Source organism: Scyliorhinus torazame, chromosome 1 (assembly GCF_047496885.1).
Source record: "Scyliorhinus torazame isolate Kashiwa2021f chromosome 1, sScyTor2.1, whole genome shotgun sequence".
Classification (NCBI taxonomy): Eukaryota; Metazoa; Chordata; class Chondrichthyes; order Carcharhiniformes; family Scyliorhinidae; genus Scyliorhinus; species Scyliorhinus torazame.
This window is the reverse complement of record NC_092707.1, coordinates 100,788,548-100,804,250: the sequence shown is the minus strand read 5'-3', so window position 1 is coordinate 100,804,250 and position 15,703 is coordinate 100,788,548. Positions and strand designations below refer to the sequence as shown.

The 15,703-nt window shown below is 54.1% G+C and overlaps 1 protein-coding gene across 5 annotated transcripts in view; it reads right to left on the bottom strand.

Annotated features, from left to right (window-relative positions):
- LOC140410498 (uncharacterized) overlaps positions 1–15,703 on the bottom strand; it is a 199,608-nt gene that overhangs the window by 117,610 nt on the left and 66,295 nt on the right. For 3 of the 5 annotated variants that reach the window (XM_072498645.1, XM_072498672.1, XM_072498682.1), the window contains exons 2-3: positions 10,919–10,973; positions 9,341–9,374 (exon numbers count right to left, since the gene is read on the bottom strand). The gene's annotated coding sequence lies outside the window, so the exon portion shown is untranslated. The remainder of the gene's footprint in view (positions 1–9,340; positions 9,375–10,918; positions 10,974–15,703) is intronic. The other 2 variants (XM_072498652.1, XM_072498692.1) reach the window with 1 other exon arrangement.

Sequence of the window (15,703 nt, the reverse complement as noted above, 5' to 3'; positions counted from 1 at the left end):
TAAACATTCCAGGATTTAGATGTTTCAGGCGGGATAGAGGGGGATGTAAAAGGGGTGGTGGAGTTGCGCTACTGGTTAGGGAGAATATCACAGCTATACTGCGGGAGGACACCTCAGAGGGCAGTGAGGCTATATGGGTAGAGATCAGGAATAAGAAGGGTGCAGTCACAATGTTGGGGGTTTACTACAGGCCTCCCAACAGCCAGCGGGAGATAGAGGAGCAGATAGGTAGACCGATTTTGGAAAAGAGTAAAAACAACAGGGTTGTGGTGATGGGAGACTTCAACTTCCCCAATATTGACTGGGACTCACTTAGTGCCAGGGGCTTAGACGGGGCGGAGTTTGTAAGGAGCATCCAGGAGGGCTTCTTCAAACAATATGTAGACAGTCCAACTAGGGAAGGGGCGGTACTGGACCTGGTATTGGGGAATGAGCCCGGCCAGGTGGTAGATGTTTCAGTAGGGGAGCATTTCGGGAACAGTGACCACAATTCAGTAAGTTTTAAAGTACTGGTGGACAAGGATAAGAGTGGTCCTGGGATGAATGTGCTAAATTGGGGGAAGGCTAATTATAACAATATTAGGCGGGAACTGAAGAACATAGATTGGGGGCGGATGTTTGAGGGCAAATCAACATCTGACATGTGGGAGGCTTTCAAGTGTCAGTTGAAAGGAATTCAGGACCGGCATATTCCTGTGAGGAAGGAGAAATACAGCAATTTTCGGGAACCTTGGATAATGAGAGATATTGTAGGCCTTGTCAAAAAGGAAAAAGGAGGCATTTGCCAGGGCTAAAAGGCTGGGAACAGACGAAGCCTGTGTGGAATATAAGGAAAGTAGGAAGAAACTTAAGCAAGGACTCAGGAGGGCTAGAAGGGGTCACGAAAAGTCATTGGCAAATAGGGTTAAGGAAAATCCCAAGGCTTTTTACACGTACATAAAAAGCAAGAGGGTAGCCAGGGAAAGGGTTGGCCCACTGAAGGATAGGCAAGGGAATCGATGTGTGGAGCCAGAGGAAATGGGCGAGGTACTAAATGAATACTTTGCATCAGTATTCACCAAAGAGAAGTTGGTAGATGTTGAGTTTGGAGAAGGGTGTGTAGATAGCCTGGGTCACATTGAGATCCAAAAAGACGAGGTGTTGGGTGTCTTAAAAAATATTACGGTCGATAAGTTCCCAGGGCCTGATGGGATCTACCCCAGAATACTGAAGGAGGCTGGAGAGGAAATTGCTGAGGCCTTGACAGAAATCTTTGGATCCTCACTGTCTTCAGGTGATGTCCCGGAGGACTGGAGAATAGCCAATGTTGTTCCTCTGTTTAAGAAGGGTAGCAAGGATAATCCAGGGATCTACAGGCCGGTGAGCCTTACTTCAGTGGTAGGGAAATTACTGGAGAGAATTCTTCGAGACAGGATCTACTCCCATTTGGAAGCAAATGGACGTATTAGTGAGAGGCAGCATGGTTTTGTGAAGGGGAGGCCGTGTCTCACTAACTTGATCGAGTTTTTCGAGGAGGTCACTAAGATGATTGATGCAGGTAGGGCAGTGGATGTTGTCTATATGGACTTCAGGAAGGCCTTTGACAAGGTCCCTCATGGTAGGCTAGTACAAAAGGTGAAGTCACACGGGATCAGGGGTGAGCTGGCAAGATGGATACAGAACTGGCTAGGTCATAGAAGGCAGAGAGTAGCAATGGAAGGATGCTTTTCTAATTGGAGGGCTGTGACCAGTGGTGTTCCACAGGGATCAGTGCTGGGACCTTTGCTGTTTGTAGTATATATAAATGATTTGGAGGAAAATGTAACTGGTCTGATTAGTAAGTTTGCAGACGACACAAAGGTTGGTGGAATTGCAGATAGCGATGAGGACTGTCAGAGGATACAGCAGGATTTAGATTATTTGGAGGCTTGGGCGGAGAGATGGCAGATGGAGTTTAATCCGGACAAATGGGAGGTAATGCATTTTGGAAGGTCTAATGCAGGTAGGGAATATACAGTGAATGGTAGAACCCTCAAGAGCATTGAAAGTCAAAGAGATCTAGGAGTACAGGTCCACAGGTCACTGAAAGGGGCAACGCAGGTGGAGAAGGTAGTCAAGAAGGCATACGGCATGCTTGCCTTCATTGGCCGGGGCATTGAGTATAAGAATTGGCAAGTCATGTTGCAGCTGTATAGAACCTTAGGTAGGCCACACTTGGAGTATAGTGTTCAATTCTGGTCGCCACACTACCAGAAGGATGTGGAGGCTTTAGAGAGGGTGCAGAAGAGATTTACCAGAATGTTGCCTGGTATGGAGGGCATTAGCTATGAGGAGCGGTTGAATAAACTTGGTTTGTTCTCACTGGAACGAAGGAGGTTGAGGGGCGACCTGATAGAGGTCTACAAAATTATGAGGGGCATAAACAGAGTGGATAGTCAGAGGCTTTTCCCTGGGGTAGAGGGGTCAATTACTAGGGGGCATAGGTTTAAGGTGAGAGGGGCAAGGTTTAGAGTAGATGTACGAGGCAAGTTTTTTTACGCAGAGGGTAGTGGGTGCCTGGAACTCGCTACCGGAGGAGGTGGTGGAAGCAGGGACGATAGTGACATTTAAGGGGCATCTTGACAAATACATGAATAGGATGGGAATAGAGGGATATGGACCCAGGAAGTGTAGAAGCTGGTAGTTTAGTTGGGCAGCATGGTCAGCACGGGCTTGGAGGGCCGAAGGGCCTGTTCCTGTGCTGTACATTTCTTTGTTCTTTGTTGTTCTTTGTTCTAACCTGCACATCTCTTGGGTTGTGGGGGCAAAACACACGCAAACACGGGAAGAATGTGCTAACTCCACATGGACAGTGACCCAGAGCCGGGATCGAACCTGGGACCTTGGTGCCGTGAGACAGCAGGGCTAACCCACTGCGCCACTGTGCTGCCCTCCATCATAGTCCAAAGATGTGCAAGTTAGGAGGGGTATGAAAACAGAGTTGGCTGAAGAGAACTGGGAGAACAGTTTAAAAGGTAAGGCAGTAGTGAAGCAGTGGCAGACATTTAAGGCGATATTTTGTCACACTCAAAGATATATTCCACTGAGGAAAAAAAGACTAAGAAGTTGAGGAAAGTATCAAATTGAAAGAAAATGCATACAATACTGTAAAGATTAGTACTAAAAATGGAAGAAATGAAGAGTACGAGACAAAGCCAGCTAGAAATATAAATAAAATTAAGAGAATAGAACATAGATATCTAAAGTAAGCATTCGTGCCTCAAGAGGGTGAGACAGCGGAACTAATAATGGGAAACAAGGAAATGGCAGAAGCTTTGACCAAATATTTATTAGCCTTCGCTGTGGATAACACAAAAAGCATCCCAAGAATAGTTTAAAATCAAGAGGCGGGGCAGAACGGTGGCGCAGTGGTTAGCACTGCTGCCTCATGGCGCTGAGGACCCGCGCTCCATCCCGGCCCTGGGTCACTGCCCGCGTGGAGTTTGCACATTCTCCCCATGCACGTTTACAGGGAGACGGTGGCGTAGTGATATTGTCACTGGACTAGTTAACCAGAGACCCAGAGTAATCCTCTGGGGACCCAGGTTCAAATCCCCCCACTGCAGAGAGTGAAATTTGAATTCAATAAAAGTCTGGAATTAAAAGTCGAATGATGACCATGAAACCATTGTCGATTGTCGTAAAAACCCACCTGGTTCACTAATGTCCGTGAGGGAAGGAAATTTGCTGTCCTTATCTGGTCTGGCCTACACGTGATTCCAGACCCACATCCATGTGGTTGACTCTTAACTGCTTCAAGGGCAATTAGAGATGGGCAATAAATGCTGGCACAGCCTGCGACTCCTGTGTCCCATGAATGAATTAAAAACATTGAAAATCCAAATACAGATATCTGGGGCTGGATTCTCCGTTTTGGGGACTATGTCCACACGCCATCGTAAAAACTGTGGCCTTTCAGGACAAAAAAACTGGCTTGAAAGGGCCACATATTCAAAGCCCTGCAGAGGGCTAGCAGGGACCCGGCGTGAATCTAGCAGATTTTGCTGCAGATATGGGCCCCGTACTTCCGGATCAGAGGCCGCGCATGCGCACGGCGGCAGCCTCCAGGACTGCTCCGTGCTCCATGGTTCCCCTTTATCCATCCATTCATTACAGAATTCACATGTGCAGAAGGAGGCCATTCAGCCCATCGGGTCTGCACCAGCGCTTGGGAAGAACACCCTACCCAAGCCCACACCTCCACCTCATCCCCACAACCCACAAACCCCACCCAACCTTTTTGAACACTAACAATTTTTATACAAAGTTACACAAAACCAAACATTAAAAAACAGCACTAATTACCCCCAACCCCCCTCCCATAATACAAACTAACCTACCCCCCACCCTATCCTACCCCCCCAACAGTTAACACTGACCAGCTCTTTAAAATACATTATACATGGGCGCCACCTACAGTAAAACCCCTCCACCAACCCTCTCATGGTGAACTTGACCTTCTCGAGGTGCAAAAACACCATCAGGTCACCGAGCCATGTCGAGGCGCTTGGCAATGTAGTCAACCTCCAGCCTAAGAGGATCCACCGCCTCCTTGCCAAAAGTGAGGCAAAGGCCAGAGCATCTGCTCCCCGAGTTCCAGTATATCCGTGACCCCAAACTCACAACCAGTGGGCAAGGCTCCAACCCCATGTTCAGGACTGCCAACATGGTATCAAAAACACATCTCCAGAAGCCCACCAGCTTTAAGCACGACCAGAACATGTGCGCATGGTGTGCCGACCGCCTCCACCCCACTGAAAAAACAGCTCATTCTAGCCTTCGTGAGATGTGCTCTATTTTTACCTGAATGAGACTCTCACAGGACGATGTCGCGTTCACCCTGTGTCTCGCTCCAAATCTCCTCCTCCAGAATTGGCCCTAGCTCTTCTCCCAATTTGCCTTCACTCCCTCAACCAAGCCAGTCTCCTCCCCCACTATCCGCTGGTATATTTGCTTGATGTGCTCGCCACCTGACCCCGAGCAGGACAAAACCTGCTCGAGCAAGATAGAAGGCTGCTTCACTGGGAAGACAGGCAAGTCCTTTTCGACCCAGCTATGCACCTGGAGATACCTGAACCCGTCAGCATCCGTAAGCCCATTTTTCTCCTTCAGTTCCCCGAGGCTCGCAAACTGACCGAGAAATAAATCCCCCGCCTTCTCCAATCCCTTCTTATTCCACTCCCTAAACCTCGCATCCAGCCGAGCAGGCTCGAATAATTGTTTTGCACCAATAGGAGCTAGCCTTGAGGCAGCCTTCAAATTGAAACATTGACGGAGCTGCCTCCAGATTTTAATGTGATTACCATCGGGTTAGTCACGTGTTTATTCGGGGCTAACGGGAGCGGAACCGTTACCAACGACCCCAGGCTTGTCCCCTTCACTCTGCCTCTACCGAGTGTTGAAGGAGCTGAGGGCAGCACAGTGGTTAGCACTGCTGCCTACATCTCTGAGGACCTGGGTTCGATCCCGGGTCACTGTCCATGTGCAGGTTGCACATTCTTCCCGTGTCTGCGTGGGTGTCACCCCCAACAACCCAAAGATGTGCAGGTTAGGTGGACTGGCCATGCTGAATTGCCCCTTAATTGGAAAAAAAAGAATTGGATACTCTAAATTTAAAAAAAGAAATTGTTGAAGGAGCTGAAGATGGTTGGGTCCAGGACACGCCCCTGAAGATACACTCTAAATATCCATGGATACAAGATGTTCAGGAAAGATAGGTACAGAAAGAGAGGAGACAAGATGTTCAGGAAATATAGGGGCAGGAGAGGAAGAGGGGTAGCAGTATTGATTAAGGAGAATATTACAGAGTCAGAGAGGATAGACTAAAGAGGTCAAAGGCAGAAACTATGGACGGGATTCTCTCAGCCCACACCGGGTCGGGCACGAATTGCGCAACGACGCCCCAACGCCAGTCCGCCAATTCTCCGCCCGGGATGGGCCGAGTGGCCGCAAAAAACCATCTGAGTCCCGCCAGCGCCGTCCATGTGCAGTCTTACCCGGCCGGACCTCGGCGTGCATCCTTTCGGGGACGGCCTTGGGGGGGGGGGGGGCCACGATCGGGACCTACCGATCGGCGGGCGGACCTCTCAGGCTGGGGCTCGCCATGTTGTGTTGGGACCGGCGCAGAGAAGGGAGCTACCACGCATTCGCGCCAGTCGCAGCGTGCATGCAGACCCGCGCAGCCCATTTGACGCCGGTATCGGCAGCTGGAGCGGCGTGGGTCGCTCCAGTGCCGCGCTGGCCCCCTGTAAGTGTAAAGCCCCCTCGATGCTAAGAAATCTTTTGGAAACGATAATCCGAGAGAAAATGAACAAGGACAAATTTGGATTAACTAATAATAATCTTTATTAGTGTCACGAGTAGGCTTACATTAACACTGCAATGAAGTTACTGTAAAAAGCCCCTAGTCACCACATTCCGACACATGTTCGGGTACACAGAGGGAGAAGAAGTCAGAATGTCCAAATTACCTAACGGCATGTCTTTCGGGATTTAAGGAAAGTCAGCAAATTGTGTTTAACTAACTTAATTGGGCTTTCAAAAGGGATTTGATCAGCAGGTTTGCACGGCTACAGAGGAAAGGCACCGAGGGAGATTAGCCGAGATGCCATGCTGAAAGGTGGCACAGACATCGGCCTACAACTGTGCTGTAATCATTCAATGACAGACTCTGTCAAAGCTTCCCCAGAAGTGAAACGTGTGGGTGGGGTAAAACCTAAATGAGGGCAGGCTGGACATGGTCAATGATAGAGGTATGCTTGGTGAGAGGCCGGTGGCCTTTTCACGTTGCACGTTTTCCTTTTGTAAGAGTCTCATTTCTTTACTGGGGGTGTGAGCAGCTGGTGGACGATATGGGATACGAGGGCCGGGATTCTCCGAGCCCGCGCTGGTTTGGAGATGACGCCGAGACACCCGTGACGCCGGTCCGACGCCGGGACGCAATTCTACGTCCATTCCAGTCCATCCATATTACATGATGGAGGATCTCTGGGGCAGAGAATTCCAAAATTTCAAATCCCTTTTGAGTGCCGGCAGCACAGTGGTGCAGTGGTTAGCACTGCTGCCTCATGGCACGGAGGTCCCAGGTTCGATCCCGGCCCTGGGTCACTGTCCACGTGGAGTTTCCCATTGTCCCAGTGATTGTGTGGGTTTCACCCTCACAAAGATATGCAGCTTAGGTAGATAGGCCATGCTAAATTTTCCCTTCATTATAAAAAATGAATTGGGTACTTTATAATTTTTATTTAAAAAAATCCCTATTGAGTGAAGAAATCTCTCGTCATCTCAGTCCTAAATGATCGACCTCTTATCGGGAGACTTTTGCCCCCATACTCCACGGGCTGGATTCTCCGCTTTTGGGACTATGTCTCTACGTTGTCGTGAAAACTGTGAACTTTTGATGCCAGTTTAAAGGCCACAGATTCACCGTCTTGCAGGGGGCTAGCAGGCAGCTAACGAAGAGCTCGCAGCTCTAGTCTAGCTGGCGATACGGCCCCCCGCACTTCCGGGTCAGAGGCCGCACATATGCACGCCGACGGCCTCCAGCTCGTCTGCCCCGGACCGCCCGCATACATAGCCCCCACCCGGCCCCGCCCTCCGATCGGCCCTCCCCGGACTGTGGCGGCCCCGAACAGAGTCCGCAGCCGCCACGCGAGTATCACGGACGGTGGGACCAGGTTAGAACCATGGCGTCGGGAATTCGGCCAGTCGGGGATGGAGAATCACGGGTTGGGCCTCAGGCAATGGCCTGAGGTGGTGGATACTCGGCGCGGCGTATTTTGTATGTATGTGGGGGGGGGGGGGTCTCACACCATGGGGCAGCACGGTGTTAGCACTGCTGCCTCACAGCGCCAGGGACCCGGGTTCAATCCCGGCCTTTGGTCACTGTCTGTGTGGAGTCTGCACGTTCTCCCCGTGTCTGCGTGGGTTTCCTCCGGGTGCTCTGGTGTCCTCCCACAGTCCAAAGATGTACGGAGTGGGTGGATTGGCCATGCTAAATTGCCCTTAGTGTGCAGGTTAGGTTATGGGATGACAGGGATAGGGCGGGGTGTGGCGGGTAAACATGGGTGGAATGCTCATTTGAACGGTCAGTGCAGACTCGATGGGCCGAATGGCCTCCTGCTGCACTGTAGGGACTCTTATGATTAACACAACTTCTTTGGCATCAAGTCCTGCAGTCGGACTCGAACCCAGATCCACTGTGCCACGAGACCGCCAATGCCAGCTTATCCATCCTTTGATATGGAAACCAACAGCACGCACAGAATTCCAGGTGAGGTCTCACAAAAGGCCCTTACAATTGTAGCCAAGACTTCTTTGTTTGTCTACTCAGGTCCCCTCACAATAAAGGTCTCCTTAATCCTTGTGCACCTCCCATACTAACTTTCAATGAAGTTCACCCAAGTCACTCTGAGCATCAGCATTTGGAAGTTGCACACCGTTTTAAAAATATTCTGTTTTTCTATTCTTACCTGCCAAAATGAATAACCTCACACTTCCCCGCATTCTAGCCCGTATGCTATCTTGTTGCTCACCTCTTTGCAGCCTCTCTGCACCTTCCTCACAGCTTACACCCCCGCTTCAACAAACTTGGATACATTACACTCTCTTCATCTAAATTGGTTAGCTATAGATTGTAGAAAGCGGAGGCCCAGCACTGATCCTTGCAGCACTCCACGAGTTGCACCCTACCAATTTGAAAATGGCCAGCTTGTCCAATCCCTACTCTTTGCCTCCTGTCCATTAACCAATCCTCTTATTCATTGTTAGGATCCCAATGAGAACCCTACTATTTGAAATTTGTAAAATTGTGAGGCAAGGCGACGGTCCCACAGGTATCACGGCAGCACGGTGGTTAGCACTGTGGCTTCACAGCACTGGATCCCAGGTTCGATTCCCGGCTGGGTCACTGTGTGAAGTCTGCACGTTCTCCCAGTGTCTGCGTGGGTTTCCTCCGGGTGTTCCAGTTTCCTCCCACTAATTCCGAAAGATGTGCTGTTAGGTAATTTGGACATTCTGAATTCTCCCTCGGTGCACCCGAACAGGCGCCGGAATGTGGTGACTAGGGGCTTTTCACAGTAACATCATTGCAATGTAAGTCTACTTGTGACAATAAAGATTATTATTATTTTTTATATTAAAACAAACTTTAATTTAATCACAGAATTAACATTAGCAAAAAAGAAATAGCTTTACAGTTAACACTTCTTAAGAAGAGGGAAAATTTTAACTTACTCCCTACACCTGCCACTAAATATTCCAATTAAGCAAACCAATATAGTTCAAATACCACTTATAAATAAAGTTAACAATCAGGTTTTACTTGCTTTTTTCTGTGCAGATCCCTTGGAGAGAACCTTTCAGGAGCAAATTGAAAGACACTTTTAGTCAGACTAAAATCCTATGGCAAAACTGCAACTACAGACAGACCTGCCTTCTGCCCTTAATTACATCAGCTGTACCCAAAGCGTAAGGCATTCGGCTGTCTCCTCCCACAAGATGTTCCATGACCTGGTTGGCCAGGACCAAATACAATGGTCGGGATTCTCCGCCGCCGTGATTCTCCGTTATGCCGGCGCCCAGGGGTTTCCCGATGCGTGGAGCTGCCCCACAATGGGAAACCCCATTGACCGGCTGGTCGGGGCAGAAATGTGGCGCGGCTGGGCGGAGAATCCCGGGCAATATCTTGTATAAATTATTTACACCCCAGGGACCTCCAAACCAAAACAATATTGCATTAGCCACCTATCTGTAAACAAATAAATGTTTCTCAAATCTATCAGCAGAACACTCCCCCCTGCAAAATCCAGGATTATCGCACTTTTATGACCCCTTAATCACAGCTTAAGCAGACATACTGGCTGTATGCATCTTAAACCCGGGTTTATTAATAACATTACTGCAACAATTATACAATTTAACCATTTATTATATTCATCACATCTTGGTAATATATTACACATCCCAGCTCCATGAGCCTTTATCCTCCTAAACAGATTAGATGATTATGGGCCAGCCTCGACTTCCAAAGATGTGGATGGACAACCTGACACCTCAGTTCAGAAGAGAGAAATAAGGCAATGGACCCAGTGCAGGTTAACAACCTAGTCACCACAACCTGTTCAGGTACACTGAGGGAGAATTCAGAATGTCCAATTCACCTAACAGCATGTCTTTCGGAACTTGTGGGAGGAAACCGAAGCACCCGGAGGAAACCCACGGAGACAAGGGGAGAACGTGCAGACTCCACACGGACAGTGACCCAGGCCTGGAATCGAACCCGGGTCCCTGGAGCTGTGAAGCAACAGTACGAACCACTGTGCCGTCCATAAAAAGGTCCTCCATTTTTCGTATTTGCACAACATAAACATGCATGGTGCAGAACACGGAACACAATCTTCAGGTAAAAGAGAAAAAACAATTTCCTTTTCGCCAACATCGGAAACAGAAGTGCAATGGGCTGGAATTTTGGGACAGGGCTTGTTAAGCAATTTGAGGCATTGATAATGTGGCGAGTGCAACTTGCAACCGGTGTCTAAAAATCTATAGCCCCCAAAGTTCTCCAATTGGCTTTGACCTTTCCTCAAGTCCAAGTCTGTTACAGACTACTGGATGGGAGATTAATCATACTGGGTGTCTGCCATGATAGAAGATGACAAATTAAATGGACTGGGGTCTTTTTTCCCCACTTAGCAATTCCTGTAGCGCAGGGTTGAGGCCAACAGTTACTACTTCCTTCAGGTTCTCACCAAATCCACTGGCCAAGGAGAGCAAAATACTAGCTCTGTGTTCCTGTATTTTCCAGGGGCATTTCCTCATGAGTGAACAAGCAAGGAGCCACGGCATAGATTAAAATATTAACTGCCGCAGTTTTCAACTACAAGTTTAAGCAACTACAAACCTTCAGGCACTCAAGAGTTTCCAGCGGTGCTCAGGGTTAGATTCAAACACAGTTCCTAGAGGTGAAAAAGGGGGAGCAACATTGAGCAGAAGCAGGTGGTACACAGACTGCGATGTATACAGTTTCTAGGATAGCACTGATCACACACACACACATTCACACACGGTGCTGAGGTCACAATGACCCCCAAGATCATTCATCAGGCAGGGGCTGCAAACTGCATTCAACTTGTATCCCATAACCCAGTCACCAGGCATTCTGCTAACCCTCACAATCTACCATTTTACTTGGTGTATCTTTTTAAAAACATTCATTTGGATGGTTGTAACCGGCAACGCCAGCATTTGTTGCCCATCCCAATTTGCCCTTGAACGGAGCGGATTGCTCGGCCATTTCAGAGGGCAGTTAACAGTGAATCACATTTCGGCCAGAGCGGGTAAGGACGGCAGATTTCCTTCCTAAAGGACATTAGTGAATCAGTTGGGTTTTTACGACAATCACAGCTGAAAATAAAGTAATTACACACTCGAAATAAAAATACATCATTCATTCTCAGCACATTTAACAAAACCATTACATCTCTCCAAAGTCAAAAATCCTGCATCAACTCTCACTCACTCACCGGCTGAGAGAACTGAGGAGGGATGGGGGTGCGGGGAGACAGAGGAGGGATGGGGGCAGGGGGAGACAGAGAGGAGGGATGGGGGCAGGGGGAGACAGAGAGGAGGGATGGGGGTGCGGGGAGACAGAGAGGAGGGATGGGGGCAGGGGGAGACAGAGAGGAGGGATGGGGGCAGGGGGAGACAGAGAGGAGGGATGGGGGCAGGGGGAGACAGAGAGGAGGGATGGGGGTGCGGGGAGACAGAGAGGAGGGATGGGGGCAGGGGGAGACAGAGAGGAGGGATGGGGGCAGGGGGAGACAGAGAGGAGGGATGGGGGCAGGGGGAGACAGAGAGGAGGGATGGGGGCAGGGGGAGACAGAGAGGAGGGATGGGGGCAGGGGGAGACAGAGAGGAGGGATGGGGAAACGGGGAGAGGAGGGATGGGGGCGCAGGGTGACAGAGAGGAGGGATGAGGACAGGGGGAGACAGAGAGGAGGGATGGGGGCGCGGAGAGACAGAGAGGATGGATCGGGGTGAGGGGAAACAGAGAGGAGGGATGGGGAAACGGGGAGAGGAGGGATGGGGGCGCAGGGAGACAGAGAGGAGGGATGAGGACAGGGGAGACAGAGAGGAGGGATGGGGGCGCGGAGAGACAGAGAGGAGGGATGGGGTCGGGGGAGACAGAGAGGAGGGATGGGGGCGCGGAGAGACAGAGAGGAGGGAAGGGGGCGCGGAGAGACAGAGAGGAGGGATGGGGGCGCGGGGAGACAGAGAGGAGGGATGGGGACGCGGGGAGTCAGAGAGGAGGGATGGGGGCGCAGGGAGAGGAGGGTTGGGGGCGTGGGGCGTCAGAGAGGAAGGATGGGGGCGCGGGGCGTCAGAGAGGAAGGATGGGGCGGGGGGAAAACAGAGAGGAGGGATCGGGGTGAGGGGAAACAGGGAGGAGGGATGGGGGCGCGGGGAGAGGAGGGATAGGGGCGCGGGGAGACAGAGAGGAGGGATGGGGGCGTGGGGAGACAGAGAGGAGGAATGGGGGCGCGGGGAGACAGAGAGGAGGGATGGGGGCGCGGGGAGAGGAGGGATGGGGCGCAGGGAGAGGAGGGATGGGGGCACGGGGAGACAGAGAGGAGGGATGGGGGCGCAGGGAGAGGAGGGATGGGGGCGATGGGGAGAGGATGGATGGGGGCACGGGGAGACAGAGAGGAGGGATGGGGGCGCAGGGAGAGGAGGGATGGGGGCGCAGGGAGAGGAGGGTTGGGGGCGCGGGGAGACAGAGAGGAGGGATGAGAGCGGTGGAGACAGAGAGGAGGGATGGGGGTGCGGGGAAACAGACAGGAGAGATGGGGGCGCGGGGAGAGGAGGGATGGGGCGACGGGGAGAGGAGGGATGGGAGCACGGGGAGAGGAGGGATGGGAGCACGGGGAGACAGAGCGGAGGGATGGGGGCGCAGGGAGACAGAGAGGAGGGATGAGAGCGGGGGAGACAGAGAGGAGGGATGGGGTCGGGGGAGACAGAGAGGAGGGATGGGGGCGCTGTGAGACAGAGAGGAGGGATGGGGGCGCGGAGAGACAGAGAGGAGGGATGGGGGCGCGGGGAGACAGAGAGGAGGGATGGGGACGCGGGGAGTCAGAGAGGAGGGATGGGGGCGCTGGGAGAGGAGGGTTGGGGGCGCGGGGCGTCAGAGAGGAAGGATGGGGGCGCGGGGCGTCAGAGAGGAAGGATGGGGGCGTGGGGAAAACAGAGAGGAGGGATGGGGGCGTGGGGAGACAGAGAGGAGGGATGGGGGCGCGGGGAGAGGAGGGATGGGGGCGCGGGGAGAGGAGGGATGGGGCACAGGGAGAGGAGGGATGGGGGCACGGGGAGACAGAGAGGAGGGATGGGGGCGCAGGGAGAGGAGGGATGGGGGCGATGGGGAGAGGATGAATGGGGGCACGGGAAGACAGAGAGGAGGGATGGGGGCGCAGGGAGAGGAGGGATGGGGGCGCAGGGAGAGGAGGGATGGGGGCGCAGGGAGAGGAGGGTTGGGGGCGCGGGGAGACAGAGAGGAGGGATGAGAGCGGTGGAGACAGAGAGGAGGGATGGGGGTGCGGGGAAACAGACAGGAGAGATGGGGGCGCGGGGAGAGGAGGGATGGGGCGACGGGGAGAGGAGGGATGGGGGCACGGGGAGTCAGAGAGGAGGGATGGGGTCGGGGGAGACAGAGAGGAGAGATGGGGAAACGGGGAGACAGAGAGGAAGAATGTGGGTGCGGGGAGACAGAAAGGAGGGATGGGGGCGGGGGAGACAGAGAGGAGGGATGGGGTCGGGGGAGACAGAGAGGAGAGATGGGGAAACGGGGAGACAGAGAGGAAGAATGTGGGTGCGGGGAGACAGAGAGGCGGGATCGGGGTGAGGGGAAACAGAGAGGAGGGATGGGGAAACGGGGAGAGGAGGGATGGGGGCGCAGGGAGACAGAGAGTAGGGATGAGGACAGGGGGAGACAGAGAGGAGGGATGGGGGCGTGGAGAGACAGAGAGGAGGGATGGGGTCGGGGGAGACTGAGAGGAGGGATGGGGGCGCGGAGAGACAGAGAGGAGGGATGGGGGCGCGGGGAGACAGAGAGGAGGGATGGGGGCGCGGGGAGACAGAGAGGAGGGATGGGGGCGCAGGGAGAGGAGGGTTGGGGGCACGGGGCGTCAGAGAGGAAGGATGGGGGCGTGGGGCGTCAGAGAGGAAGGATGGGGGCGTGGGGAAAACAGAGAGGAGGGATGGGGGCGCGGAGAGACAGAGAGGAGGGATGGGGGTGCGGAGAGAGGAGGGATAGGGGCGCGGGGAGACAGAGAGGAGGGATGAGAGCGGGGCAGACAGAGAGGAGGGATGGAGGTGCGGGGAAACAGACAGGAGAGATGGGGGCGCGGGGAGAGGAGGGATGGGGGCACGGGGAGACAGAGAGGAGGGATGGGGGCGCAGGAAGAGGAGGACACAGAGAGGAGGGATGGGGGTGCGGGGAAACAGACAGGAGAGATGGGGGCGCGGGGAGAGGAGGAATGGGGGCGCGGGGAGACAGAGAGGAGGGATGGGGGCGCGGGGAGTCAGAGAGGAGGGATGGGGGCGCGGGGAGTCAGAGAGGAGGGATGGGGGTGCGGAGAGAGGAGGGATAGGGGCGCGGGGAGACAGAGAGGAGGGATGAGAGCGGGGTAGACAGAGAGGAGGGATGGAGGTGCGGGGAAACAGACAGGAGAGATGGGGGCGCGGGGAGAGGAGGGATGGGGGCACGGGGAGACAGAGAGGAGGGATGGGGGCGCAGGAAGAGGAGGAGACAGAGAGGAGGGATGGGGGTGCGGGGAAACAGACAGGAGAGATGGGGGCGCGGGGAGAGGAGGAATGGGGGCGCGGGGAGACAGAGAGGAGGGATGGGGGTGCGGGGAGTCAGAGAGGAGGGATGGGGGCGCGGGGAGTCAGAGAGGAGGGATGGGGGCGCGGGGAGTCAGAGAGGAGGGATGGGGGCGCGGAGAGACAGAGAGGAGGGATGGGGGTGCGGAGAGACAGAGAGGAGGGATGGGGTCGCGGGGAGACAGAGAGGAGGGATGGGGGCGCGGGGAGAGGAGGGATGGGGGCGGAGGGAGAGGAGGGATGGGGGCGCAGGGAGAGGAGGGTTGGGGGCGCGGGGAGACAGAGAGGAGGGATGAGGGCGGGGGAGACAGAGAGGAGGAATGGGGTCGCGGGGAAACAGACAGGAGAGATGGCGGCGCGGGGAGAGAAGGGATGGGGTCGCGGGGAGACAGAGAGGAGGGATGGGGGCGCGGGGAGACAGAGAGGAGGGATGGGGGCGCGGGGAGACAGAGAGGAGGGATGGGGCGCGGGGAGACAGAGAGGAGGGATGGGGGCGCGGGGAGACAGAGAGGAGGGATGAGGGCGGGGGAGACAGACAGGAGGGATGGGGACGCGGGGAGACAGCGAGGAGGGATGGGGGCGCGGGGAGAGGAGGGATGGGGGCGCGGGGAGAGGAGGGATGGGGGCGCGGGGAGTCAGAGAGGAGGGATGGGGGCGCGGGGAGAGGAGGGATGGGGGCGCGGGGAGAGGAGGGATGGGGGCGCGGGGAGAGGAGGGATGGGGGCGCGGGGAGAGGAGGGATGGGGGCGCGGGGAGAGGAGGGATGGGGGCGCGGGGAGAGGAGGGATGGGGGCACGGGGAGACAGCGAGG